A 4,601-nucleotide genomic window follows, 5' to 3' on the forward strand; every position below is an offset into this window, starting at 1 on the left:
AGGGAAAGAAAGTAGATTAGTGGTTACCTAGGGATAGGGGAAAAGGGGAATGTCTGGGATGGAGTGACTGTTAGCTAATGGACACCAAGATCAATTGTTCTAAAACTAGGTAGCGGAGGGGCGCCTGGGTGGCGCAGTGGTTAAGCATCTGCCTTTGGCTCAGGGCGTGATCCTAGCGTTCTGGGTTTGAGCCCCACATCAGGCTCCTCTGTTAGGAGCCTGCTTCTTCCTCTCCCACTCCCCCTGCTTGTGTTCCCTCTCTCGCTGGCTGTCTCTGTCAAATAAATAAATAAAATCTTAAAAAAAAAAAAATTAAAACTAGGTAGTGGGGATGGTTGTATAACAATGTGAATATACCAAGAACCACTGAATTGTACACTTTAAATCAGTAAATTATACACAACACGAAACACACCTTAATAAAGCCATTTAAAAATTTCTGGCAGATCAAAATAAGGTACCTTGTGGAAGGGGTTCCTTTCCTTGCATAAAAACAAAATATGGGCTAATGGTAATCTTGTAAAAACTTTTTTCAATTAATAGCTTTCAACATGGTAACAAGCTGATTTATTTGACATATGTTGCTACATGTTGACCTAACTGGCTATTCATTTGGAGAAAACAAAGTTAGATCCATTCTTCACATTATACTCAAAAATAATTTCCTCATGGATTTAAGAGCTATATGCAAAAATGAAAGTATTTGAAGGATATTTGTGAATATTTCTATAGCCTACTGTAGAGAAACTTTCTTAAGCAAATCAAGAAACTAGAAGCCATAAAGGAAAATACTGACAGATTTGATTATATAAAAACATTATAGATAAGTATGGTTAAGAGTTATTCTATAAACTGGTAAGTTAGAGATGGTATAATGCGAGAGATGTACACAGGCAATCACAGAAAAGACGGAAATAATCAAGTAGAAACATAAAAAGAGGCACCACATCACTAGTAGTCAGGGAGGTATGAGTTAAAACAAGATAGTTTTCACTCTTCGGTTTGGTTGAAATTTAAAACACTGGTAACAACTAACACAAAGTATACAGGAAAATAAACACTAGTGGCCACCATCATTTATTTTGGAAAACAATACTTAAAGCATCTATGACAATTTTAAGTGTTACATACTCTCTGACTTCAATAGCAATTTTACTTTTGAGACTCTTATAAAAAAACAAAAGCACTAAAAATGATTTATTACAGCACTGCTTAATGTGGCCACAGGACAGAAGTTAAATATATATATATTCATACACACACAAATATAGAACCATGTCTGCCATTTTTCAGTAAAAGAGCAAGCAAGATGTTATCATGTGTAAGGAACAGGAAAAAAAACCCATATGTATTTGTATGTATACAGAAATAAGTCCAAATGATTATACATCAGCTGCACTGGTTATTTTAAGGGTAAAGGTTTGGAAGTAAAAAGGAAATAAAATTATGTATATTTTTTCTTGACCTATTACAGAATTTGTATGTTTCATAATTAAGCAAAAATCCAATAAAAACATATTTTTAAAAGATTTGAAATACACACAGCTCCCATATGTCCACACCTCTCAAAGTCTTGTTGGTGTGTTCATATCTATATGAAATTGAGCAAAGTAACCCAATCAACTGTGGACATACTTTCTAACTCCAATATTCTACTACTAGCTATTTTCTTAAAATATTCCTCTCCTGTTCATTTCCATTTAATAGTCTACCACTCATTACACACATCTTTATTTTTTTATTATTTTACTGTGGTAAGAACACTTAACATGAGATTTACCCTCTTAAAAAATTTTTAAGTGTGCAATATAGTACTGTTGACTACAGGCACAATGTTATACAGCACATCTCCAGAGCTTATTCATCTTGCTTGACTGAAACTTCACACCTGTTGATAAGGAATTCTCCATTTCCCCTACTCCTAACTACAGACCTCTTCAAACTAGACTACCATCCGTTTTTTTAAGACGGAAAAAAGGTAAATCGGACTTTATAAAATATGAATTTCTGTTCATCAAAAGAAACCACCATGAAAGTGAAAAGGCAAGCCAAACATTAGATAATGTTATGTGCAAGGCATATATTGGAGAAAAGGACTGCATTCGGTATATTAAGAGCAGGTACTTTACAAAACAAGATATCCAAATACCCAACAAGCACTAAAAGATGCTCAACCTCACCAATAATCAGGAAAATACAAATTAATACCACAACAAAATACTATTACCCACTAAAATGGCTAAAATTTAAAAAAATGACAACAAATGTTGGTGAAGACGTGGAACAAATGGAACAGCTATACATTCCTGGTTCAGTTACAAAGTCATATAATCAGTTTGGAAAACTGTTTGACAGTATTTACTAAAGATAAAAATATGCTTACCCTGTGGCCCAGCAATTCCACTCCCAGATATATGCCAAAGAGAAATGAGTGCATATTGTTCACCAAAAGAAGGGAGGTGGCCAGGTAAGGCTTCACAGCATCAACTTGAACTTTGTCTCAGAAGATGGGTAGGTGTTCTCTAAGCAGCCAGGCACTGGGAGGAACATGAAAGTCATGAAGATATAACGAACTGTGTTTGGGAATGATGACGGCTCCAAAGAGCTGAAGCACAAGGGTAAGAGACCCAGTGAGACACAACGCTGAAGTGGTAGACGGGATCTTGAAGAAAGAGCTAAACAGTCTGTTATGCCAAGAGACACGGTCAGGACTGGATTTAGAAACTGCATTCAGAAAGGTGTGTAGGACGTAGCTAAGGAAGTCAGGTAACTGTAGCCAGGAAGCCAGTCAGGGTGGGGCACAGAGAGGTAATTCTCACTTTGCTGCCATTTTACCCATTTTGAAGAGTAACTGCTTTTCTTATACTCAACCTACCATTTTAAGAGCAAACACTGTTGAACCACAGGTAAAGAATGCAACTGTCATTCCATAATATTCATAATTAAGAGGCCTATGAAACAAGGGGTATTGGTCTACAACCAAAATTACCTATGAACTCCCCAAAATTATGTAGCAAAAATGTTACGTGTATATGTGCACTTTTTGGGAAATGGTACAAAGATTTCATTGTATTCTTAATGGGGCCCATAACAACAACTACTACAACTGCAACTACAACTACCACTGTTACTACTATTACTACTACTACTACTACCACCACTACCACTGCCACAAAAGGAGTTATGATCCTCTGTTTTGGAGGCCAGCTTCTAAGGTAAGGTACAGAATGGATACCCAGGAAACTAGGAGATGGCCATTTTGAACCACCTAAGTCTCAATGAATAGTTTCCAGCTTTTTGTGGAATAGATTTATTTAGAAATATTTTTAGAGACTTATCTGAATCCCAAATCATATTACCATCTTAAACATCTCAGTTTCTACTTAAGAAGAACACCAGATTAGGAGGAAATTTTTGGTAGTGTTTTAAGGACATCATTTACCTGGAAGAGAAATGGCTCTCTAATGCACGCAACTGATGATTCTGACTTTGACATGGGAAAAAGAAATCATACATGATGGACCCTTAATTCTCCGGGGATTTCTATAAAATTGCAACAAGATGTCAGATAACCCTGGGGAATATGTTGTTATTAGAAATGTTTCCCCTCAATGTTCTGGAATTAATTTCTCTTCCTGGACTGACAAAGTCCAAAACTACTGGCCTTTTAGGCATAGTGCCAATTCAACAGATGGGTCCTACATTTTCCTAATGGTAGTGGTGGACTGTCAAGTGTGAAGTCATGTACTCAAGCAAGACAGTATCTGTTTCATGCAGTAGCTAAGAGGATTTCTTTTTTTTTTTTTTTTTTTTTTTTGTGGGAGAGGAAGAAGCAGGCTCATAGCGGAGGAGCCCGATGTGGGACTCGATCCCGGTACGCCGGGATCACGCCCTGAGCCGAAGGCAGACGCTTTAACGACTGCGCTACCCAGGCGCCCCGCTAAGAGGATTTCTGATAGGGTTTTAAATCAACAACATAAAATAACCTATATGCTGTGATTTTGTCTGTAATTTCTATTCCTTTCTATTTTTGATACCTCAAATACATTTAAATAGACCCCTACCCAAACCCAGATGTCCCAAAATATGCAATAAGTCAACCTAAACAATATTAAGCCCCTAATTCCTTCAAGTATTGGATCTTACGCACGTATTCTCAGACATTAATGTGGTGATTCAGTAAGTCCACAGATGAAACACCAGCTTCTTTAAAGGTTTAACAATGCCCAGTGATAGACCAAAGAAGAAAACAGGAGGCGGCTTGATCACACTCTAAATTTTCAAAGCCAGGAATGGTTATCATGTGAATGGGTAAAGAAGCTTCATGTCTTTTGACACTTCCTTATTTTATTATTATTTTTTAAAGTTTATTTAAGTAATCTCTACATCCAATATGGGGCTCAAACTCACCACCCTGGGATCAAAAGCTGTATGCTCCTCCAACTGAGCCAGCCAGGCACCCCAAAACCTCATTATTTTTTAAATTTATATTTATTTATTTTCCTTTATGTTGCCCTCCACAATGGATATCTAGGAAGGTAGTGACCATTCTGGCCACTTTTTCTGAGTATCTAGTAAAAACAGGCACTCTGGCTTTCACT

At 36.9% G+C, this 4,601-nt stretch overlaps 1 protein-coding gene across 1 annotated transcript in view; it reads right to left on the bottom strand.

The window, feature by feature from the left end:
* Positions 1-3,803, bottom strand: part of ASH1L (ASH1 like histone lysine methyltransferase) — a 162,897-nt gene extending 159,094 nt beyond the window's left edge. The window contains 1 exon segment of the mRNA XM_008696570.2: positions 2,384-3,803. The gene's annotated coding sequence lies outside the window, so the exon portion shown is untranslated.
* Between the last annotated feature and the right edge of the window lie 798 nt (positions 3,804-4,601).

Source organism: Ursus maritimus, unplaced genomic scaffold (genome assembly GCF_017311325.1).
Source record: "Ursus maritimus isolate PB19 unplaced genomic scaffold, ASM1731132v1 scaffold_2, whole genome shotgun sequence".
Lineage (NCBI taxonomy): Eukaryota > Metazoa > Chordata > Mammalia > Carnivora > Ursidae > Ursus > Ursus maritimus.